This window comes from Zeus faber (genome assembly GCF_960531495.2).
Source record: "Zeus faber genome assembly, chromosome: 2".
Classification (NCBI taxonomy): domain Eukaryota; kingdom Metazoa; phylum Chordata; class Actinopteri; order Zeiformes; family Zeidae; genus Zeus; species Zeus faber.
The window spans coordinates 6,429,660-6,456,344 of record NC_137189.1 but is presented as its reverse complement, the minus strand read 5'-3'; positions in this window follow the sequence as shown (position 1 = coordinate 6,456,344).

Sequence of the window (26,685 nt, the reverse complement as noted above, 5' to 3'; positions counted from 1 at the left end):
AGATGGGTAGATGGAAATAGACACGTAAATTATACTAATATAAATAGTAGTTATACTTATATAAATAATCGACAACGAGACAAAATTATATTATATTTGAATTAATAAATATCACACTGAAAATGTATTTTATTTTTTTGACGTTACGTTGTTTTGAAAATGAAAAAAATTGTTCTTAAAGTACTTGAAAGTCCTTTGAATTAAATTTTGTAATGCTAGTGTTGCATTACAGTTTGACATACACATTCCTGTACTGATATCAAAGTAAGGTCTGAGACTGGTCTGTATAGTATAGTAAAGCAAACACACTCAGAATGAGTTCATTCCGCCATTGGGTTTCTTAAAATTTTAAAATAATAAAAAAACAGGACAAAAAGTTATGTGAAATAAAAAATAAAAAATTACAAATGTACACAAACCAATTTTTCTTGTGTTTTCTAGTGTGTTTTCTCGGGTTTAAAAAAACACGTCTTTAGTCCTGGGTCCTTTCAATTGCTGTGAACCTACACCCTGTGCCTTAGTTGGAAGGCACTCTGGAAAAGTTTATTTATATTTATTCAATTTCATTTTACTTCCTACTCCTTCCTTGACTTCCCCATGGGCAAAACAAAAAAAAAAAAAAAAAAAGAAAAATATATATATATATATATATATATAGTACATTCCAAAACAATGTTTGTATTTTTCAGACTCCCTGAGTTCAGCCTCCAAATAACCTTACCCACCTCCTCGAAACCCTGTGTTTTTTATTCTGTCCTTGAAGCGGTATCAGTCAGTATTAAACTATATATCTCTAATTTTAAAAAGCTGTATATCGCTTCTTCCTCTTCAGAAAATGACTCTTCTCTCGCTTCTTTCATGTAATAACCCCATCCCAACATAAAAAACCCAAACACATCGTTCACACCCGTTCAGCTAAAACACCTATTACATTTTCAAATATTTCAATGTGTATTTCTGTATTTCTGAGTTTGTATAACTGAATTAAATTCAAAATGCTTCTTTGTTATGAGGAAACACACGTACATTTACTTTGCCAAAGCAAATGGCAAACAAAAAAAAGTACCACAGAAAATTAAAACAGAAAAAATGTTCATGTTGGAGTGAAACAAAGTAAATTGTGTTCATAAATATATAAAGATATGTGAAAATAACCTAAAATAAAAATAGAATTGCTGTTAAAATTATACAAACAGATAGTGAAGATAACTTAAAGTCCCTGCAAAATGAATTCAGTGATTTGTTTCTAAACACATTAAACATGTAAGAAAGTAATTGAATGAAAAGACTGAACGATGTAGTACTGAACTGCAGAGTTAAACCGTTAAACTGTTTCGCACCATATTTGTTGTCTTAACACTATATAAACACCAGATCGGACCGTCGGAAACAGAGCATCGATGGTGAAATAAGTATAGTTAACAGTTTGGGATAAAATGCTGTTTTGGGAAGAAAACACCTGGAGTCAAAGGCGTCATACAAACGGAGGATAAACTTGTATTCTACTTTCCGGGGGGCATGTGCTCGGCTTTTATTCATCAATATTAACATAACAATTCCATTTCAAAGCGTAATGTGCAGAGATGGGAGGGAACCCAAAAAAACAAAAGTCCTATCCTCCAATTTCTCCAGTGTTTGAGCAGCTAGGTGAGCATGCAACCTAATCGTTCTCCTGTTATCGCCCTCCTTCCTCCTCGTCTCGCTGATTCAGCAGCAGCAAGTGACACGCTCATTATTTTACAATTACAATTCTGCTATTTGCCTCCATCACCTGCTCCCCGGAGGAGCTAATAGAGAGGTTTTCTCATTAAAATAAGACGTAGGGGGGATATGAGCCACCCAGCGCCGAATCCCCAAATTTTTTCCCCAAAGTTTTTGAGCGACCCTGGTGGTGAATGAGGTGTCTGGAAGGTTTGAGGTGAATAGGTCACTGAGCTCCCAAAGCTGAGATATAGTGCAGTCATAATATTAACTATGTTATTATTAGATTTATTGCTCAAGAACGAGAACGTCAAGGTTCTGTTTAGAGGTCCTATGGGAGAGGAATTTTGTTTATTCCTCCAGCTCGACCAGAGGAGGAAAAGTTTCGATTTATGACAGGACATAGGCTGAGCAGGCACCTATGGGTTGGAACAAGAGATGGTATGTTATCTCTGTACAGCTTTAAAAGCGAGTGCAGAGCGTCACTTGGCAGAGATTCCATCCGGCTCGGGTCTCTCCCAGGACATCCATGGCAAGTCTGGTTTGATGCTGATTTGTGTAATAAAACTATTATTTTATTCAAGTCAGTGTCAGCGGTCACTCCTTCATTCTTCAACACATCACACCCATCAAGAAACTAAACTACAAAGTGGCGTCACGAACAGGATCTGTTGGGCCTCATCTGCCGATACTGCCTGCTCCAGCGAACTGCCGCTCTCAGGGTGAGTGACCTCTCACAAAATTGAGCTGTTATGTGGGCTAGGAGCAGTTATGTTTTTGGCAGGGAGGCTACACTGAGATTATGCGGTGATGGAGATGATGTGTTGATGTGTGAAGTGAGTTTCCGTCTAAATTGGGGTTAATTAAGATGTAAAAGACGTAAATAAGGGGAATAAGAGAATAATAAGTGAAGAAAAAGAGAATTAAGTTGAAATAGAGAATAGAGACGAGAGAAATAAAAGTTAAAGGTTAAAAGTTGAAATAGAGAATAGAGACGAGAGAAATAAAAGTTAAGAGTTGAAATAGAGAATAGAGATGAGAGAAATAAAAGCTAAAAGTTAAAAGTTGAAATAGAGAATAGGGATGAGAGAAATGAAAAATGAAGTTAAAAGTAAAAGTTAAAGGCTTAAAAGATGTTGAGAAAGTAGAAATAAAAAGTAATTGTAGAATGGCAGAACTAGTAGCCAAAAGTTATTTAAATAACCATGCAAGATAAACGAAGACAGGGCCCGTATCTCGTTAAACAGTAAGACATGTGTACATTAAATGCTGTGTGAAAGTTGGCCGAATGAAGATATAATATAGTCAAATCTAGGTAGGAAAAAACAAGAGGAAATAACCCTGGCCAGGGGAATTGACTCAAAATAAAATTATATGAATAAAGATGAAAAAGAAGAAAGTAAAGTGAAAAAAGAGATAAAAGATAAAAGCCTAAAAGTAAGATGAAAAATATGAAAAGTGAAACAGAGATAAAAGTTAAAAGCCTAAAGTAAGATGAAAAGTGAAAAAGAGATAAAAGTTAAAAGCCTAAAGTAAGATGAAAAAGATAAAGTGAAATAAAAAGAGTTACAAGTTAAAGGCTTAAAGATGAAAAATAAAGTTTGAGCTAAAGTAAGATGAAAAAGATAAAGTGAAATAAAAACAGTTACAAGTTAAAGGCTCAAAAGATGAAAAATAAAGTGGGGAAAAACAGGGCAGAACCTGCTCTGGAGAACTAGTGAACATGCATGATGAGAGAATCTGATTAAAAAGAATTTGTTAAAAGTGTGGCCAAAGTAAAATTTTAAAAGTCTGGCCAAAGTGAAAATTTTGATGAAATTAGAGAAGTATAAATGAGTCGACCTAAAACATAAAGCTAAGCGCTGTTGAAGTCTCTGGGGATTAGATGTTCTGCTGGTCAGACATATCTTTTTCTTTTTTTTTCTTTTTGTGTGTGTGAGTGTGAAAGTGCCGCGGCTGCAGAGGTAGAAGAGCTTTGTGTAATGTTTTGTGTATGTGTAAGTGATATATATAATATATGTGTTATTAAATAGGTATACATATGTGGTGAGCAGTTGAATAATACATAAAGAGAAACATTTCTTGCCCCTTAGTGATAAACATATATGAGCCTGTTTACGGACTTTGTAAAGTTGATAAATATATATGAGCCTTTTTCTCTAAGGACTTTTGATAAATATATATGAGCCTTTTTCTTTAAGGACGTTTGATAAATATATATGAGCCTTTTTCTTTAAGGACGTTTGATAAATATATATGAGCCTTTTTCTTTAAGGACGTTTGATAAATATATATGAGCCTTTTTTCCAAGGACGTTTGTGCATTTGATAAAGGATATGAACCTTTACAGGACTTTATATAGTTGATAACAAAATGAGCCTTCTGAAGGACTAGAGCCACAGTCTGCCTACACATACATGTACACATCCAGAAAAGAAAAGAAAATCTCCTGCTCTGAATTGGAAGGAGGATTTGTGATTTGTTTGATTGGCGTGTGGGTTTTTTCTTTTTCTTTTTGTCTTGGGGTGTGTGTGGCGGTGATTTCTGTGAATCCTGTCTGGTTAAAAGAGCAGATGGTCGTGTTGGGGTGAAAGGAGACTCTGGTTCTTGATGCAAGAAAAGAGGTTTTGTGTTTCGACTGCTGAGAGAAAACAGCTTTGATTTACGACTGTGCGTAACTGCATGGAGCTGGGCTGTCCCTACGGGAGCCAAAACAGGATGTTCACTCGCTGACGACCAGTCCATACTGGAAGTCTTTGCTAAACTTAAGAGGTGGAGCAAGGGGTGGTGCTTCACACAAGAGTGGAATTTAGTTAACTCCTCCTGACAAGAGGGGCTGGTGAGCCCCCTCTCTACTCTTTTCTCTCAGTAGTTAGAAGAAAGAATAAAAAGGATAAAATACAATTAAATAGATAAATAGAATAAAAATAATTAAATAAAATAAAAATAAATAGATAAATAGAATAAAAATAACTAATTAAAGGTGATATCAGATTGACTAATATACTCTTTGGACTTTAAATGCATTGCATGATTAAAAGTAACCATTGCTTTATTTCAAGTGTGCGCAAAATAAAAAAGCTGATAATGTATGTCACACTGAATTGTATTACAGTGTGTATAAGAATTTAGAGTGAGCCTAAGGCATTGAACTCTTCTGTTGTTCTTTTTCTTTTTTCTTTCTTCCTCTCTTTTACTATGCTGAGTGAAAGCTGGGGAAAGACAGAAAAGATGGAATGAGTCTGAACTGAATCATCCATAGGGCAGATGACAAGACATCTGGCAGATCTTCACAGACACTGAGGCTTGCGGATGACAACGTTCTGGAATCCTGAATCCATCCAAATCAATTAAAGGCCAGTACGGTTTTATCCACAAACTCTTTCAACAGACCTCACCTGCATTTACCTATATACCTATAAATATTAGTTATAATAAATGTGTTTAGCTTGTTTTCACATATGGGTTTGTAGTAGTTCTTTTTCATAAATTGCATTTGCAATTATTTAGTGAGAGACTTGGCAACGGACTGACCAATTAAGGCATTTGCCTAATTAATAGGGTATTATTGACTGATTGATTGATTGATCATGTGGAAAAGCTGATTTGATTTAAATACTGTTGAGTTCTGTGAATATTGGTTTCATTATCTGGGTATGATTTATCTATGCATTTTTGAAAATGAACACTGATATCATTTTGATAATTGAACATAAATGAGTGTGAATGATAGTGAACAAGTGAATTGGCTTTCACAAGTGGGAAGCGATTGGTCTCCTTTGGGGTTGGCAAATTCAGCTGTTGTTGGTTGAGTGTGATCACACGGTGCTTTATAAAGACATTTTTAAAATAATTCAATTTGATTTACAATAAAAGAAAATAAGAGAGTCATTAGGATGTCAAAAATGGATACTAAAATTACAAAAGTAATCACTCCTATTGATGTAGTGCAAAAGAACAATCCCCTTATTAAAGATATTGCAAAAATATCAGGAAAATGGAGCAAGCGTTGGCCGGACATTGAACAACCATGGCCAGTTGAAGGAACTCTTAACCCGGATGTGATTAAAACAATGCAGGTGCTTGTGTCCACATATAAAGTAAATCAAAAGAAAGGCAAGAAAGGAAAGAGACGCACGGAGAAAAGACAAACAGAACTTGGCGTTCTGCAACTGTTTGCAAAGGAGGGACAGACATGGTTCGAAGCTGCAAAGGAAAAAAGAGAACAAAGTAGACAAGAAATAAAGAAGAATGAAAAGGAAACAGAAAGATTGATGGAGAAGATTACCACGCCCTTCTCACATACAGCATCTTTACAGAAGCCCCCGCCTTATGAGAAGGAGGTGAAGTTTACTGATGTTTATCCCCAGCTCCCAGTGATTACACAGGAAGGCAACTATCTCTGCAAAGATGAAGATGAGCAAATAATAGAAATGGGCAAGGCTACAACAACCATAAAGATGTATCCAAGCTCCAACAATACCAAGAGAAGGAACCGTCTGGGAAGCCAACAACGAGTCAGAAGTCTGGAAATAGGAGAAAAGATTGGGAGTGACTCTGACGAAGCTATTGGAGGATACGACCCAGCAGTCAGACGGATGTTGGCTAAAGCAGAGAAAAAGGGAGATCGACCAGTGAGGAAAATGTCACCAGGAACGGACGACACGGATGAAAGTGAACAGGGTGAAAGCGATGAAGAATCGGAGAAAGAAGGTCCTTCCTGTTTTCAACCATTAGCAGCCAGCACTGTGGTAGGAGATGACAGACGCATGATTTTAAGAGAGATTGAGAGGAGTATAGACAGATGCCTGGAGGACATAAGTGACTCCACCTGTCCAGAAGTTCAACAAGTATTGGAAAGGCTGCTACAGGTTCAGAGGAGGCTTCAGAGGAGGCTTCAGAGGAGGCTTCAGAGGAGGCTACAGAGGACAACCACAGCCACCCAGAGGACCAGCGAACCCTTACAGGGGTCCGGAACCTGGTTTCTAGGGGTGCCCAGAAGACTCGAAAGGGAGGTGTCAGCTGGTAGTATCAGGGCCGGAGCAAGATCCAAAAATAGAGGTGAAAATAAATGATAAGTCATTGGAAGTAATGGCAGATTGCGGAGCAGCTTTCACCTGTGTTCGGCCTGAAGATGCTATACATCTCCCCATGTCTGACCAATTGGTACGGACAATCGGGTTTGAGGGTGTGAAACAGCTGATTCCTCTCACAAAACCACTTGAGCTCTGCTGTAGAAATCGGAAAATCACACTACCTATTTTGGTGTCAGAACATACGCCCATTGCACTCTTGGGAAGAGATGCTATGTGCAAACTGAATTGCACAATACGGTGTACACCGGACGGCTGTCTGGTGGATGTGCCACCTGATGTCTACCACCAATTATTTAGCGCACCAGAGACCGAGACTTCTTCAGTATATTGGATTGGAAATCTTAGTCCAGAGCTATTAGAGCCAGCCAAGATGTGGGAGAAGTTCATTGTGGCAAATATGCCTGATACTAAGCCCCCTGAGTATCCACATCACTGCACGTTGAAATATTTCAAGAAAACTGACCAATTGGATCCAGAAGAATGGTTGAGTAGTCAACCGAAGCATGTTCAGCTGACCTCATGCTGCATAATTGTGGGACCACAAGGAGCAGCTATGAAGATAAACATCAATGAATATCTTGAGAAAGAGTTTGACATTGTGAAAAGTGTGCCACATGTGACTTTAATGGTGGCTGAAGGATTTGAGCAGAAGCAAATAGGAGAAATGATGGCAGAAGCTGAGGAAGCCATTTTTTCACCAATAAAGGAGAATCTTCATATCTGGATAAGTGAAGAACAGAAGTTCATGAAAATCATGATTTCAGCTCAAGGACAAGGACAACCACAAGTGATACAGATGACACATGAGTCAATGTTCAGCGCTAAATTGGACTCAGACAGCATGAGAGAGGAGATGCTGCAACAAATTCCAGAATGTTTGTGGTCACGACATAGTACGGACATCGGACTTGTGAAGTCAGCCCAACCGGTGAGAGTTGAACTGAGACCAGGAACCAAACCTCCTTGGAAGAACCAATATCCACTAAAGGAGGAGGCAATCAAAGGGATTGAACCACAAATTGAAGGACTGTTAAAAGCAGGTGTAGTGGAAATATGTTTGGATCCTCAGAGCAATACACCTATATTGCCTTTAAAGAAACCAGATGAGTCCTATCGCTTGGTACATGATTTAAGAGCGATAAATGAAGTGGTGCAGGATTTTCCAGCAGATGTACCAGATCCACATACCTTGCTAGCCCAAATCCCTCCAGAGGCTACACACTTCACAGTGTTGGATTTGTGTGGAGCATTTTTCAGTGTTCCATTGAGCGAAGAAAGTCAAGGATTGTTTGGATTCACATACAAAGGACAAACCTTCAAGTACAAGAGGCTCCCTCAAGGATTCAAACATAGCCCTCACATTTTCAATAAAGTATTGCAAGATGACTTGGCTGGGATTGATCAGATCTTGAAAAGTACTGTCATTCAGTATGTGGACGACATCGTCATCTGTTCACCGGATAAGGAAACATGCCATGAGGATTCAATCAAACTGTTACAGCTATTGGCAGACAAAGGACACAAGGCCTCTCAGAAGAAGCTACAGTATTGTCAAGAAAAAGTTGTTTATTTGGGTCAAACAATAACCCATGGACACAGAAGCATCTCTGAGAGTCATTTGGATGCCATTCGAACGGCACCAAAGCCTAGAACAGTCAGAGAGATGATGACATTTCTTGGCATTGCGGGATATTCTTCAGCCTGGGTAGAAGATTATGCCTGCCTAACAGGACCTTTGAGAGCCATGATAAAAGAGACTGGGAATGCTCAACTCCATTGTAACCTCACCTGGACCCAGGAAGGTCTTATGGCATTTGAAACGATCAAACAGAGGCTACAAGAAGCTCCAGCGCTAGCGCTGCCAGACTACTCTAAGAACTTTTTGCTGTATGTGGCCACGTCCATTGGAGGCAAATATGCATGTGCAGTTCTTTGTCAGCCAACAGGTACAGGGACAAGTCCTCAACCTGTGTCGTATTATTCTACTGCCTATTCAGAAGTAGAATCGGGGCTACCACTGTGCTACAGAGCAATGGTGGGAGTTTATCTAATGTACGAGAAAGCATCATCAGTAACTATGGGATACCCAGTGACAATTCTTACCCATCATAGTCTCAGAAATCTTTTGAACTTCGGTAAATGTACATTGACTATGTCTAGGCTAAGAGACTATCATAGGCTCTTAGAGCAGGAAGATGTCACCTTAGTAAGGTGCGTCACGGTAAATCCAGCTGATAATTTACCAACACCAGGGGATGGAGAGCCACATGATTGTATTCAGGAAGTAGAGAGATATGCAAAGCTCAGATCAGACTTGCAAGCTTTCCCACTTCATGTGTCAGATGTGGAGTATTGGACTGACGGGTCCTGCTATCGAATAGGAGACACATTGAGTGCTGGTTATGCAGTAGTCAAAGCCCAGGGAACTGAATTTGTTGTTGAGAAAGCAGAAGTAATACCACAACCTGCTTCTGCACAGCTTGCTGAGCTTGTGGGCCTGACTGAAGCTTGTCTATTGGCCGAAGGCAAGCGAGTGACAATATATACAGATTCGGCATATGCACATAATGTGTGTCATTTATTTGGATCAGTGTGGAAAAATCGAGGATTTAAGAAAACCGATGGTTCTCCGATACAGCATCATGCCCAAATAATGAAATTGTTGCATGCAATGATGAAACCAAAGGAAATAGCTGTAGCTAAGTGTGCAGCACACAAAATGGACACGTCAAGGGTCACACAAGGTAACAAAGCGGCTGATGAGGCTGCTAAAGCAGTTACAGGAGCAAACAAAGCAGGCAAGGTTCTTCTGGTCACTCATGAAGTGAACTTGGAAGATAAAATCACGCTCAGAGATGTGATCGCGATGCAAGAAGCGGCGTCCGCCATCGATAAACAATTATGGTTGGACCGAGGGGCCACACAAGATTCTACTGGTCTGTGGAGAAATCATGAAGGACTGATGGTAGCACCCCCTGACCTACTAGGTCTGATGATTCAGGAAGCACATGGGTTAGCCCATGTTGCAAGGGGGGAGGTAAGGAGAAAGATCACGAAAGAGTATGGTTTTTGGGCACCGTACTTGCTTGAGCAAATTGATTATGTCATAGGCAGATGCACAATCTGTCTTAAAAATAACGTTCGGAGGGGTGTGTTGAGTCCACCCGGTCACATTCCAACTCCGACAGGTCCTATGCGTGAGTTGGTTGTGGATTTTGTTGACATGATAAGACCAATAGGAGGTAAAAGATACATGTTAGTCGTCGTGGATAGATTTTCACGGTGGCCTGAGGCATGTCCAACCAAGCGTAAAGATGCTCAGTCGGTTGCCAAGTTCTTGTGTCGTGAGGTCATAAGCAGGTGGGGACTTCCAGATCGGATATCCTCAGATAATGGGAAAGAGTTCGTGGATAGAACAGTAAAATTAATTCTGCAAAAATTGGGAATTAAACAACGTTTAGGAGCTGTTTATCATCCACAAAGCCAAGGAGTTTGTGAAAAAATGAATGGTGTGCTGAAAAATCGCATTGTTAAAATCTGTCAGCACACAGGTCTGAATTGGGTAGAGGCGCTTCCGTTGGCATTAATGGTGTGCCGTTCAAGTGGGCTCCGTGATTTGCGCATGACACCCCATGAGTTAGCCACGGGTAGACGGATGCCAACACCATGTTTGCGCACAAGTGGAAAGGGTCCAAGCTTAGCCCTTTTAGAAGATGAAATGCGAGTGTATGTTAACTACATGGCTACACTGCATAAGAAAATACACACATATGTCTCTGACAGGCAAAAACAAGAGGAGGTGCTAGAGAGACTTGATGAGCAAAAGAGGAACGCGGTGCAACCTGGAGACAAGGTATTTGTGAAAGTGTTTAGGAGGAAATGGTTTAACGAACGCCGCGAAGGACCATTCAAAGTTGTTCGCAGTACAGGAACTGCGGTTCAGGTTGAAGGTTCTCCTACATGGTACCATTTATCGCATTGTGTTAGAGCGCCAAACGAAGAGGCGCCACGATCCCTGAGCAGAAATGTTGAAAGCTCAAGAGAGCCAACAGAAGCTGCTGAAACAACAGAGGTTCATGAGGACCTCAGAGGTCAAGACCCAGAAGAAGGGATTGGCGATGATGTGGGTGTGCTTAATGTTGATGAGCACACTTTTGATGATCCCAGGGATGAATTGTCAGTCCCTGAGCAAGAAAGACACTTTAGGGACATTGATTTACAACATGTCCCAGACACAACAGAGTCTAATCCCAGAGAAAATGAATTGTCAAAGACTCCAGAGGGCTGTGACACCTCTCCAGGAAAGTGTACCAACCCAGTTGGACCCAGGAGTCCAAGACAATCTCGAAAAAGGGTTAAACCAAAACGATACGAGGACTAGAGTTGAAGTGATTTTGGGAAAGTCAGTTCAGCTGCCATGTCAGTGTACCAAAGAAAATTATGAAAAAGGGGAAGTTCAAGTCCAGTGGGAAGATAACCATGGGAAGGTAATTGACTTGTCGGGAACGTCACCGCTACAGAAGTATGTGTTGCTAAATGATCGAAGAAGGCTGAAGATGAAGGATGACTGTAGTCTTTATCTACGTAGACCCCAGATTGAAGATCAAGGAGACTACAAGTGTTCTTATTTTGATCCTAAATTGGTGATTGTGAGAGAGGATGGAGTGCAAAGAAAGCCTGACTACAGATATAAAATTGTGACTCTTGTGGTTTTGAATGAAAGTAAAATTGTAGAGCCCACAGTTTTTGAAAAAATAGGAAAATTAATAACTGAAGTATCAACTCCCCCACCAACTGAAGAGACAAAGCAGACGTCTGCCTTGTTAGGTTTGAAACTCACCAATGTTACAGAGGAATTGCAGTTAACTACTGCTGTGCCTCAGATGATTCCAACAACTTCAATTTCAGTGAATACTGTGATTAGAACTAAATTAGGAAATACAGCTAACCTTCCATGTAAATGTAGTAAATGGAATACTGGTGGAAATATCTCCCCCAAATGGAAAAATGCGCGCGGTGAAGACATAGTGCTAGCAGTACCTGAGGTTAGCAGTGTGCCTAGCAATCAACGAAAGTTTGTGTTGATGAATGACAGGAGAGGGGTTAAAGTTAAAAATGACTGTTCACTAGTAGTACATAATGTACTATGGGAAGATCAAGGAGAATATACATGCACATATTTGGATCCAGAGTTTAAATACGTCCCAAGACAAAATTATTGGGAAGCGGGATACAGAACTCGTAAGATAATGCTGGTAGTAAAAGGTCTGGTTACTAAAGAAGTAAGCATGATTGCTAATGAAACCCAAAAACAACTAGTCACACCAAGGGTGACTGTTGGACCAAGGACATCTACTTCCTTAGCTCGGGGAATAACTAGTAGCATTAACGTATCATTGTCAGTTACCACTCTAGCCCCAACATTGGCAGAAAATGATGTTACTACTACGATGATGACAACTTCTACTTCTGTAACTCTCGGTAATCATACAAGAGAGGTTGTGAGGATGAGATCCACCACCTATAAAACACTGATGACTTCTTTGGTATCTAAAATATCTGTAGATAAGACACTGACAACTGTCGCTACATCCCCATCATCTGAGAAGTGGATAAATATAACTCAGAAGACTATGGCGAAGTTGGAAATTAAGTTAAATAATAGGAAGGAGAGCTCTGTAATTAGAGAGCCAATTGCTGAGGAGATTGATAGTAATTCAGGAGAAAAAGCTCAGATGACGATGACAAAAGTGGTCAATGATTTTCTTGAACCTGAGTGGACATCAGAAGACATGACTGATCATCTTCATGCTTTAAAGAAGCGAGAAACCCAGTGGAAAGCATATGGGTTTGATTCCTCGGCGATGCAAATAACAGACCCATGGGCTAAGAGAAATCTGTGGTTCCAACAGATAACTCACTCCGTTAGAATAACTACTAATTCCAATTGTCCGTGTGTAGTGAAAGTTCCAGCTCCGGGCACATGGCCATCAATTCTAGAGACAGTACCGGAACCTTTGACGTCTGAATGTCAAAGTAATGCATTATCGTGGCTGCTATTCAGACAAAAAGCAGCCAATGATGTATGGATGGCTCTGTCGGTTAAGCTATTTAGACCTGAACGTAAGTGTTCCTGGTTGAGAGAATTGCCATATTTAAATCTTCTTGATAAGTATGAAGATATTAGAACAGCAACACCTGAAGCGATGGAAGTGACACCTGCAAAAGGTATGGACTGCTTTTGTTCTAATGACACTCATGAAGGAGATGGTATGTTTATGGGGATATCAGAATGTGAAATCTACATGATGGAATTTGGAAAAGGTATAGAAAGAACAACTGGTGAAATTTATAGAGTGACCTTTCATGCGCCAAATAGTCGTCACAGTAAAACATTGAGCGTAAAGAATCAAACTTTACCGGGTAATGTGACTATAGGAACATTCAAAGATATTTGGTGGGTATGTGGAGATAAAGCATACTTATTTCTGCCGTATGGATGGACTGGATGTTGCTATATGGCACAGTTGAAACTTCCTTATGATGTTTTTGTCCTCCAGAAGGGACAAAAGACAGATGAGGGTGATTCTGCAAAGACTGCCAAAAGTAGGAAGAAAAGAGAGTTGGCACAATTTCACAATTTGGAGTCTTATCATTGGAGGATATCTTTAGGAGAAAAATGGGCTATAGGATTGTTTCCATGGTACGGGGTTACATTCTTAGCTGATCATATTGATAATATCACGTATACTCTACAAGGGTTTGCAAATGAGACCATAAGAGGTTTTGATTATTTGTCAAACGCACAGAGGAGTCATCGATTGACGTTGATGAAACACGACATGGCTCTTGATTATATTTTGGCCAAACAAGGTGGCCTTTGCGTGGCTTTAAATCTAACCGGAGATGACTGTTATACGTTGATTCCTGATGGCTCTGACAATATGACTAACATCATAGATGCGTTAAAACATATACGGGATGCGTTTGGGCCATCAAAAGGAGCTGGGTGGTCAGCTAATGCTTGGCTGCAAGACAAATTAGGACCATTAGGAGCTATAGTAGCTCAGGTTATGGGAGCTGCTCTTTTATCACTGTGTGTGATGTTTTGTTTTTGTACGTTGGTGTTGACCTTTGCTAAGGCCATGATATTGAGATGGGTAGGAGTTGTAATGCCGGGAGAAAGTGTTCAGATGCCACTCTTGGGTGGTAAGGACGTCGGGGAAGATGAGGAGGAAATAGTGATAAAAGAGGAGCTAACACTAGCAGAGAAATACCCATTTTGAATATCTGATTCCATCATTTACTCAACACTATTGTTAACAAGGGAAATACATGGACAAAGGGGGGAAAAGGAAAAAGTTAATCATATATTGGAATAATGTTAAAGTATAATGCGAAAGTGAAATTATTATACTGTATTTGATGTTTGTGCAAGATACTGGCTGGTGATTCTTTCTTTCAGGACCAGTCAGAGGATGGCTGTGTCCAGAGATCCTAACTGCCTAATGGACTTGAACATTCAAACATGGACACTCGAAAATGGACGGCGGACCCTGAATGAAGACATCATGATCAGGAGTGTCGAGTGAAATGTCATTAAAAGTTGATGGTGTTAAAAAGCAACAGTTTAATACATACATGTGTGTCCTGAATGTTTTTATAATATTGGAGTTTGTTTACTACAATGTAACCTGTATTATTGATGAATATCCTGTACTCTATGCTAGATATTTTTAGCAAGACATATTACTTTGATTTGCTATTGTTTTCTTTGAGTTGTCTGTAGTAGGATGAAGTGAATACATTGGGACCTCAGGTATTTTCTTTTTTTGCGGTTTTTGAGGGACATTGGTGTTAGGCAGGGAAAGGTCCACTGGAAGGTCCGATGGGTCGACCAGCCTGACTTTGGACAAATTTTTGATTTATTTCTGAGGCTCTTAATGTATGCATTTATATGTAACATCCTATACAGTAGTCTAAACCCTTCGTCTTTTTCTGTTAATTGATTTGGAGTACCTTAGGTGGTTGCCTGGGGCAGAGGGACCGTGAGAGAATTTTCCTGTCTTGATTGATTGATGGATGTTCTAAGAAAGGAAGCTGCCAGATGGGTTTTTCGCTCTCACACTCCACAAATTTGCTGTATTGCTATGACTAAGCATGGTCAGAAGGGTATATTATAACCAATTGTGTTTGTTATTAAGTGATTTCTATTAAGCCAATTAACATCGTATGTTCAATTACTCTTCTCTCTGTCGAGACTTTGTGTAGTCTCGAAGGGGGGAATATGAGGTGTCTGGAAGGTTTGAGGTGAATAGGTCACTGAGCTCCCAAAGCTGAGATATAGTGCAGTCATAATATTAACTATGTTATTATTAGATTTATTGCTCAAGAACGAGAACGTCAAGGTTCTGTTTAGAGGTCCTATGGGAGAGGAATTTTGTTTATTCCTCCAGCTCGACCAGAGGAGGAAAAGTTTCGATTTATGACAGGACATAGGCTGAGCAGGCACCTATGGGTTGGAACAAGAGATGGTATGTTATCTCTGTACAGCTTTAAAAGCGAGTGCAGAGCGTCACTTGGCAGAGATTCCATCCGGCTCGGGTCTCTCCCAGGACATCCATGGCAAGTCTGGTTTGATGCTGATTTGTGTAATAAAACTATTATTTTATTCAAGTCAGTGTCAGCGGTCACTCCTTCATTCTTCAACACATCACACCCATCAAGAAACTAAACTACATGAACATAATGCTTCCTGGAAGAGAACAATAACTTGATTTCCTAATTAATTTTCATCAGCAAATGTTGATTTTCCCACACTGCTGAGCGACAAATCCCAATCTGTTTATTTTGCCATTTTCAGATACAAGAATTTGTTGTTGTAAAGCACGCTTCCCACCGAATACGGCAAACAGGAGGAGCAAGTCGGAAGTCCATTCATTCCTTTGGAGAGTTGGATTCTGTGAAAAGCTGTGATACGCTGCGATGAGACTCGCCCCCTATTAGATAAGCCCCTCCTCCTCTGCGGTGGAGATTTTCTGTGTCCATTCGTAGCTCTTGGATGCGTTCAAATAATGTGTCTACAAATAAATGCTATACAATTAAACTTGCTTGCCTTGTCTACCTCATGCAACAAGTTTCGAGGCCGACACTGACAGGAATGGATGTGTCGTGGAAATTCCATCCACTCAGGTGGCGGTCGATGCGTGCGGTGAGATAGTTCAGGTTAAACATAGAATACAACAACTGTCACTTAGTCTAAGTTAATTGAATAGAAGATTAATCAGCGGGGAGCTCTTCACAGATCACACAGAATAGCAGAGGCGTCTCCCCCGAACCAACTTGCTTGAGGGTTTTTATATGAACTACATCACATGGAACGTTACTGTGAGGGTGTCACAAAGGCAGTTGCTGAGGGTGTAGTCATATGCATAGGACACAAAGGCAGTTGCAATTGTTTCTGCAGTTTCAACATCTTCAGCGTCTCGGCTTGACAACTTGTAATAGTGAGCTGCCCGACAACAGGGCCAACAGTACAAAATGTTCCTCTTCAAGTTCAAGTTCAAGTTCAAGTTCAAGAGATTATTGTTAGTAAAGCAGATATAGGGTTACAAGCGGGCATAGGGTTAGTTCAGTAAATTTTCCATTACAACGTCAGACAGTTTAATTCATTATTTTTTTAATGTCCAGCTGAGCAAACTACTCACTGTTGTACTGGGGAAAAACCAGCTCTCCCATTTTCCCACGTATTGTGTGATGCAAAACACAGATGCAGTTCAGCCAATGGTCACTAGGGGTGGAGGATCTGCCTGTCGGATGGAGATAGGCATTCAGTGAATTACACTTAAAGATTGGTGCATTGCTGAATGGAATATTAGCATAAAAAAGCCAAAAGTCTGAAAATGTAAAACGAGAATATAATTGCAAAGAAAATAGCAAATGAAAATAGCAAAAAATATACAGAAATATTGCGATTAAAGTGATTCTATGCACAGTATGCGTTTGATTTAAAGTTGAAAGTGGTTGCTGGTATGGGTATGGGTATAAAATATGAATATGATGGTGATTGTCTTTTGTACTTTCTCACAATTGCCTGCCCACACACACACACACACACACACACACACACACGTTAGACTATGCATGCCTATTCATGCAAATAAGGACCGTACATGAACCTGAAGGTTATTTAAAGGTGATCATTGGAATATACCAGAATGGTTATGTGTATTGTGGCGGCCAACCCAATTACAATGAAGTTGGGACGTTGTGTAAAACGTAAATAAAAACAGAATACAATGATTAGCAAATCCTTTTCAACCTACAGTATATTCAATTGAATACACTACAAAGACAAGATATTTCATGTTCAAACTGATAAACTTTATTGCTTTTTTGCAAATATTCACTCATTTTGAATTTGATGCCTGCAACACGAAAAAGCTGGGACAGGGGCAACAAAAGACTGGGGAAATTGAGGAATGCTCAAAAAACACCTGTTTGGAACATTCCACAGGTGAACAAGTTATTAGCAAACAGGTGAGAGTCATGATTGAAAGGAGCATTCCCAAAAGGCTCAGTCGTGCCAGCTTCTCTGGGCCCGAGCTCATCTGAGATGGACTGATGCAAAGTGGAAAAGTGTGCTGTGGTCTGACGAGTCCACATTTCCAATTGTTTTTGGAAATCATGGACATCCTGTCCTCCGGGCCAAAGAGGAAAAGGACCATCCAGATTGTTATCAGCGCAAAGTTCAAAAGCCAGCATCTGTGATGGTACGGGGGTGTGTTAGTGCCCATGGCATGGGTAACTTGCACATCTGTGAAGGCACCATTAATGCTGAAAGGTACATACAGGTTTTGGAGCAACATACGCTGCCATCCAAGCAACGTCTTTTTCAGGGACGCACCTGCTCGTTGCAGCAAGACAATGTCAAGCCACATTCTGCATGTGTTTCAACAGCGTGGCTTTGTCGTAAAAGAGTGCGGGTACTAAACTGGCCTGCCTGCAGTCCAGACCTGTCTCCCATTGAAAATGTGTGGCGCATTATGAAGTGCAATATACAACAAGGGAGACCCCGGACTGTTGAGCAACTGAAGTCGTACATCAAGAAAGAATGGGAAAGATTTGCACCTACAAAGCTTCAACAATTAGTGTCCTCAGTTCCCAAACACTTATTGAGTTTTGTGAAAAGGAAAGGTGATGTAACACAGTGGTAAACATGCCCCTGTCGCAGCTTTTTTGGAACGTGTTGCAGGCATCAAATTCAAAATAAGTGAATATTTGCAAAGAACAATAAAGTTTATTAGTTTACACATTAAATATCTTGTCTTTGTAGTGTATTTAATTGAATATAGGTTGAAAAGGATTTGCAAATCATTGTATTCTGATTTTATTTACATTTCCAAACTTCATAGGAATTGGGGTTTGTAGTTCCTCAGGATTTCAAGTTCATTGTCATGTGCATAATATATTACGAGTGATTGAATGCTCCTCGTTCCATGACATCAATTAAGATTAATAAGTAGTTTGTAATAATTTCACTTTTATTTATAAATAATACATAGAAAAATATATTAAATGAAGAAATAACCCTAACCCTAACCCTAACCCTAACCCTAACCCTAACCCTAACCCATAATTAATTTTCCTTTTAATTACATTTAAAAAATACATGAAAAATAAAACAGTAATACAAATTATGCTTGACTTTCAATTATATGAAAAAGATAATGCTTTAAACATTTCACCCTTGATCACAATGTTGTTCAGCATGCAGCGTAGAGTGAACATTCACATTCCTGACATACTGTTCCTTCCCATGAAGCCATGAACGAGATTGAAGGATTGAATTCGAACCCTTCTTCTGAGTGCAAATGTGTCCGAACAGGAGCGGCCCTTCTGAGAACAGTACAGTACAGTACATAAGCAGTTAACCTGCAGTGGTGTGTGAGTGTGTTTGTGTGTGTGTGTGTGTGTTGGGTGGGTGGGGTGGATGGGGCCTGAGGCTGTTTGCTTTGTAATTAAGGGCGCTGTGGCTCCTGCGGCTATAACAGTCTCTCTCTCTCTCTCTCTCTCTCTCTCTCTCTGGCCTAATAAACACTTAAACGCATATACACACAAGCGCACGGTCGTTCACACACATTCAAATGCACAGATCTGCACTTGAGCATGGCCACAGACACAACATACTGCAAACACACATACACACACACCTTCACACATAACACAGCTCTGTGTAACCCTCACAGACACACACATAGCTGCAAACACGCAAACGCACACACATGTGCATGCACACACCCACAAACACACACATACATTCATGCATTTAAATACACACACACACACACACACACACACACACACACACACACACACACACACACACACACACATATATACATTTAAATACACAGATCTGCTCTCATAGACACACTTGCGCGGGGCCATAAACACACGTGCTCATACAATACATACACACACACACACACACACACATTCACATTTAAACATTACTCAGATCTGCCCTCAGACACACACACATACACACACACACACACACACAGACACACACACACACACACACACACATTCATAATCACGCATTTATACACAGATCTGCTCTCACAGACACACTTGTACATGGCCGCACACATGCATACACACATGCACACACACACATAGACACACACGCACACGCACACTGTGAAATCCCTTTAGCGAGAGCAGCGCAGCGTCTATATATAGAAGTCATCATGGTCTCATCTATTTCCCCTTTCCTCCTCTTTTTCGGGATTAACCGCACCACTGGCTCTTTCTTTTCCTAAAGTGCTTTTCTCGCCGGACGGCCTCACCGCTGTCCTTGAAAAGGTCACGTGCATGTTTCATTCTTCTCCATTTTGTCTGCCCCCCCCTCATGGAGGGAGACATAGAGAGACAGGGTGGTGGGCGAGAGACGGAGGGTGAGAGAGAAAAAGAGAGAAGGTGAGAGACTGGGGTGACACAGAGAGAGGGAGAGAGAGAGAGAGACAGAGAGAGAGAGTGAGGGGCGGCACAGACAGACAGAGAGAGTGCGAGACAAGTGGGGCGAGAGACAGAAAGAGAGAGAGACCATAAAAGAGTATGGCGGAGTGAGACACAAAGAGAGGGAGAGAGAGAGAGTGGGTGGGATGCACAGACAGACAGAGGGCGAGACAGTGGGGCGAGAGACAGAAAGAGAGGGAGTGGCCGAGAGAGATTCAAGATTCAATATAATTATAGAACCCAGAATCGCGATTGTGGCGCCGCCCCTTGCGGCCAGCAGACACAGAGAGGGGGAGAGAAGAGGGAGAGGGTAAGAGACAGTGTGAGAGAGAGCGGGCAAAAGAGAGGGGGCGAGAGAGAGGGAGAAGGAAAGAGAGGGTGCGAGAGAGAGAGAGGACATAAAAGAGAGAGAGAGAGTGCGAAAGAGAGAGGGCGAAAGAGAGAGATAGAGGGTGAGCGACAGCGTGAGAGAGGGTGAAAGAGAGAGAGAGAGACAGTGTGAGAGAGAGGGCAAAAGAGAGGGAGGATGAGAGTGCGAGAGGACGTAAGAGAGAGAGAGAGAGAGGGCGAAAGAGAGAGAGAGAGGGTGAGCGACAGCGTGAGAGAGGGCAAAAGAGAGAGAGAAAGAGAGAAAGAGGGCAAGGAGAGAAACAGAGGGCGTGAGAGAGAGAGAGAGAGCGAAAGACAGCGCGAGAGAGAGAGGACAGGCGACAAACACTAATTGAGAGTGATTAAAACCTGTGGGTTATCACACCCCATGCTATAAGTGATGACATGACAAAATGACATGGTGCAAACAAAGGACTGATGAGGAACCCCTGCTCCCCCCAAAAAATAACCCAAAACAACAACAAAAACAACACAAAAAAAATTGGGAGTTTCCTTTTTTTTTATCCCAATATTACTCATCCTGTCATAAAGTGATGTTGAACTGAGCCTGAAATCTCCCCTGTCTACGCCCCATCCATCCCTCAATTCTTCCCCCACCCCCTCCCCCCTTCCCCATCCATCCATCCTCCACCCCTCCATCCACATCGATTGCCTCCTCATCATTATACGCTGAACAACCTCATTATTTCTTAGTGAAACAGGCACCTTCCTGGACAACCCCACCGGACATTGGTGTGTGTGTGTGTGTGTGTGTGTGTGTGTGTGTGTGTGTGTGTGTGTGTGTGTGTGTGTGTGTGTGTGTGTGTGTGTGTGTGTGTGTGTGTGTGTGTGTAAGGGGGGGCAGGACCCCATTAAAACAAAGGTCTGTTTCAGGACCGCTCATGGTCATTTTGTTTTATTTTTTTTAATTTTATTTTAATTCAAGCCAGTAAATTAAAATTTGCCAACCGGTGCCTTTGTATCATGTTTGTGTGTGTGTGTGTGTGTGTGTGTGTGTGTGTGTGTGTGTGTGTGTGTGTGTCTGTGTGTGTCTCTGTGTGTGTGTGTGTGTGTGTGTGTGTGTGTGTGTGTGTGTGTGTGTGTGTGTGTGTGTGTGTGTGTGCTGCTGGTGGTGGTGTTATTAAAGTTAATGCTTCATTATGGGATGTCTGATTGGCCATCTGGACTGCATGGGAGCGGGGAAATTACCGTGGTTTCCGCACGGGGGCCTTTGGCAGAATTTAATTGTCGGCTTGGTGCCGTATTATTCTGGGTTTCCAGTGAGAGGAAAGAAGAGATTTTAATTTGTTTTATCCAGAAATGTGTGTACTTTGTTTTTGCCATAGAAACTGTAAAAATAAAGTTGTTTGTGCCATCTCGGTCAGGGTGTGAAATTGAATTAACACTGATGGACACGTGATAACAAGTGTCGTGGAGGTGTATGGAAGGTGAAAAGATGAAATGATTAAGAAGAAGGAGAGAAGCAGCGCTGATCAAACACCATATCACACTTTTTTTTCAAAGATGTTTAATTTGGGGTGTGTCATTCCAGCTCTTTAAATCATATGTTTTTTAATCTCCCATTCAAGGGTTTGAGATGTTTCTACCCTTCACCGCACCTGTCCTTCCCTTTACCTGCCTTCCAGGACTTGTTTTGAATGCTCTTTTGTGGTTATTTAGTGGGAGGTCTCACATAGAGACATAGGGGTTGGGTCTTCATGAATGAACTGAAAAACAAAAACCACCGGTGATCCATCATTTTCCTACATTGGAGGCGATCATCAGGACGTTGGGTGAGGGATATTTATTTCATTTTATGACCTTTTTGGAAAGGTTTTGCACTTCTCCTTTCCATTTTACGGGATCGGCAATGTTTTGGGAAAATCCTACTCATAATATATTTTTAATGTCTGATTTGGATGGATGGATAGATGAATGGATGGATAGATGGATAGAAAACTTTTCTCAATAGGTGTGCTGATAATTAAACAACATCCATCATGTTAAATACAGATTTGATAAGTCATAAAAAATATGAAAAGAATGTAACAAATCACACAAAATCCTGAAAAAATATTATAAAAAAGCACAGCTAAATCATTAAAAAAATCATTAAAAAAACAAGTTGTTTATATATATTTTCTTTAAATCATAAAAAATACATTTTTGCTAAATATTAAAATACAGGTCCACCAATCTCCCAAATCCCAATTTGAACCCATGACTATTTAAAACCAGAAGTTCCCGTTGTTTCACATGAATTAGTCGTCTTATTGGTCACAGCCAGTTGTCAAAACATCTCAAAGCGTCAACAGATTTCCAGTCATTTTTATTGTTCTTCTCCCTAAAAGTTTTTTCTAGAATTGTTGAATTTTGTGGTCTCTCCTCCAAATCACCCCCAGCGGCAAATTACCTCTGGTGCTACCTTGATCACGAACACCACATGCCGCGCCGCCCGACTCGTCTTAACATTTAAGTTGTTACTGTGCCGGCGGCACAGAGATGAGTAGAAATGTCACCGTGTGGTGATGAACAAACGATGCCTCCACTCCTTCGCTCGAGTCCCTCCTTTGTGGGTCGGAGAAAAGAGTGATGAGAGAGCGAGAGAGAGAGTGATAGCATTTTCAATCTGAGAAACGTGGGCTGATAAAACCCTGGGCGAAGTCGTGCCACAAATAGAAAGTCAACACCTCCGAGGCTGCGCTCCCTCCTTCTCTACTCTCTGTGTGAACGCGGAGCTGGAAAACAGAGTGGATCCATCGTTCCGTCCTCTAGCTCCGCGTTAGAGGATGGAGTGGTGGAGGGATAATGCGCCGTGAGAGCTCAGTGGGTGTGCCGTGAAAATGTTTCAAATTCCACTTAGAGGACATAAATAATGGAAACTAGCCCTTGTGTTGCAATATCAAAATTGCAAGGCAGCACTAATTCATCTAATTCATCAGTCCCAGAAAGGACAGCAGCTCTGTGTTCATCAGAACAAGCCCAAGCGGCACTCTGAAATTGCAGACTTGACATTGTCATGAAGGGTTCAACTGATCTCTGAAATTTAGATTTGGACGAGTCACTCAAGTCGAAATAGTCGTGCCATTTTTTCGACCCTTTGTTCATTTGGTTCAGCCGGTGTAACAAAGGGCGAGCGAGAGGGCTTCCTGAACCATTAACGAGAGGAGGAAGAGTCTGTCCCGCTCAGAGTTGTGAATTCAATTCTTAAAAGATTTCTCATTTAATTCTGGCAAAACTATTTATTTTGGTGGAATGCAAACTGTAAATCAGTCACATTCATTATGAATTATTTCATATGCCTAGACTTTTATTCTCTGCTTTTATTCTATGCTCTTGGAATTTGATTTAGTTCTCAGCAATTATTTCCAGTTTGTGAGTTGAAGATTAAATCTTTTGCTGGAATGACTCCAGAATCTCTATCTATTAGTAGGCCATAATAATAATAAGCATTGTTCCATGCATTTGAGATGTTTCTAGTGGTTAGGGATAGTGGTGTAGTGCAGCGGGAACATTTCATCATCAAGAAAGGTTGGGAAACACTGACTCAAACAGCATGTATCTGTCACTCCACCCTTCTCCACCTTCATCTCTCTCTCTGCCTCTCCATCCTCTCTCCACATCGCAGGGTTGACAGGCAGCTCTGGGCCTGTGTGGTTCCCTGAGCCGTGGAGATCTGCTCTGCTGAGTAGCTCTCGTAGCTCCGCTGCTTTCTAACGCCAGCTCTTAGCGGCTTCAATGACTTTATTTTTTTTATTTTTACTGGAAAAGGTCAAAGAACATTTCATTTCCAGCCCTTGGAAACAACCGGGAGTGGTGTGGTAATAGTGTCTCCCTCGCTATGTCTCAAAACTGAAGGAATTTGCATGACCAGACCAAGAGGAAATTAATTTTTTTATTTGATATTTGATGTTTGATATTGATTTTTGGGTCTCCTGGACCCATCTATTTTGTTTAATAACTTGCAGACTGCAACTTCAGTTCATATGTTTAATTTCCTTGTGCGCTGCCATGACAACACCAAGACTGTAATGTTTTTCAACGACTTCCTTCCGGCGGTCTGTCGTAATCTGCCGTGCCTCCTGTCGTGACCGTTGCCACATCTGGTGTGGCATCATACACAACACTCCCCCCACTGGAAACCACAGAAACAACACAGTTGTGCTTGCACTTGCAACTTAACTAGGTAATCTGGGTAGACTGCCAGATACCAGCATAGCCGTGTGGATTATTCTGACATGTGACAGCCTATGCTCTGAACACTAATTTAGAAAATTAAAAACTGTGACAGTCTTTGACGTAACTTGGCCTGACCCAGACTAGGGCAGAACAGGCTTCTGGTTCGCTAGAGGTTCTGCTGGCTTAGGTGGGTGCCCGGCTGGAGCCTGCAGCAGCTCAGCAGGGAAACCAAGGTCCCCAACAGTAGAGCCCAAGTCTTAATCAGTCCCTGGGTCTCTGATGTAAGGCTGTGCCACCTTTCGAAATTGGCTGGTGTGCCACCGCCACCCGTCGGCCAGGCGGAAGGTGGCCGCAGCCGATCCAGGGGAAGCTGCAGCTCATTCCCCATCCTCAAAAGGGCCAGTAGTGGAGTATGGTGTTGCCATTGTAGTGCAGCAGGGTGCAAAGCAGTGCAGCTGAGAAGGGAACGCCTGGAAGTGCAGAGCTGGGAGAGCATGGGGTCCAGCACTGATGCTAGCAGGAGGACTTGAAGGGATCCTGTGGCCTGGAGTAGGATGTAGTACCAGCGCCACTCTGGAGTTAGGACAGCACAGCTCGACCACTGTAATGGAGGAATTGCAGGTCAGGAATGTGGGGCTCGCCAGGTCAAAATATGCGAGCACAGGCAAAGAGGTGAGCTGTGCCTGGATGTTGCGAACAGCGGCAGAGCAGCCAGGAGTCCATGCCCAGGTTTTGTCCTTTTTCAGGAGCTCACGCAATGGGCCAGTGGTTGCGGAGAAGGAAACGCATATAGTAGGCTGTCATCCCCAGGAACGACGGAATTTGGGCTGGACAGGACAGCTCAGGGAGGTGCTGCACGGCCTCCACATTAGAGTGGAGTGGGCTGAGGCCGCCATCAGTCAGACAAAACCCCAGTTGTCCAGGAGGAAGAAACCCAGGCCCAGAATTATTATAGATAGAATTATAGAATTATTTTTATTTTTTATAGAAATGTTGTTTGCATACGTCCACATACATATGGTGCCGCTCCATGTGCTTGGAGACAGTTTTATGCTTAGTAATAAAAGTAAAAAAGGGTAAAAAACAAACATTATTCTGGAAAAGGATCCGTCTGGAATCTGCAGGGGTTCCGGGCCCTGCCAGCCACACACAACCAGCACGGCGCACTGTGGCCTGGGCTGGAGCACCGGATCTCACCAGGGGGCAGCGCGGAGGGTTAAAACAGGGGGCTGCACAGAGCAAGTGTCCCCATCACGCACGCTTTCATTCCATACGCACTTATTTCTTTCCATTAGGAGATGTAAATTAAAATAAAAACACACTGTTGTAGCATGGGCATTGTCGATACCTTCAGAGGGCAGGTGTGCAAAATGTGCCCTGATTGCTCCCCTCCATCAACCCCCCCCCTCCCCCCACACACACACACACTCGCCGGGATGTGCGCTTATCTCGCGGCCTATCTCGGCTATAGGAAGAGTTGGCCGTGGACAGCCCTATTGGTTAAATTGTGTAACATAAAAAAAACAAAACACTTTCTTTTTTGTTCTGTTTGCCACAGCGTTGACTGGGCAGATTGGTTTCAGCGTGCTGCTACACCCTGGCGTCCGGCGAAGTTCAGCTCAGGGCAGTCTAATGGGCGTTGACCGGGCAGTTCGGGTTTCAGCACGCAGCTGCACCCTGGCGTCCGGCAAAGTTCAACTCGGTGCTGTCATGATAGGCCCAGGTGTAAGGAGACCCTGTGGGCGGTGCCACTGTCGGTTGTTGTGACGTGAAGTCTATTTTATGAGGTTCGGTCAACCCCCCCCCCCCCCCCCCCCATCTCTTGTAGTCCATAACTCAGTAATTTTTGGTTTCTATATTGTACAACTCTGTACATTTTCACTCATTCTGTGTGCCGTCCTTCCAGTAGTTTTCCACTTGACTCTGTGCCGTCCTTCGTGTAGTTTTCCACTGGGAGGGGGCTATATGATGAGACAGAACCCTGTCTCATCGCTTATACCTTGGTATCAGACCAGAGTGTACCTGTTTTAATAAAACTATCTAAGTACCGTACGAACTTGACTGACTTTGTTTGTTCTTCCCTCAGTCGTTCCTGATTTTTCAGGTTATTAGTGTGTTTAGCTAGCTGGTCCCTTATCACTCCATCCTCCAGTGCCCCAAACTTATAGAGGCTGGCCAAGCCCCTCAGGTTGGCTACGTGATGGTAGACTGATTCACCCGCCTGCTGCCGCTGCTGGCGGAAAAACGATCTGCTGCGGCATAATGCTCTGTGGTTCAGCGACATGTCCAGACAGCTGTGTGACACATGCAGCATATG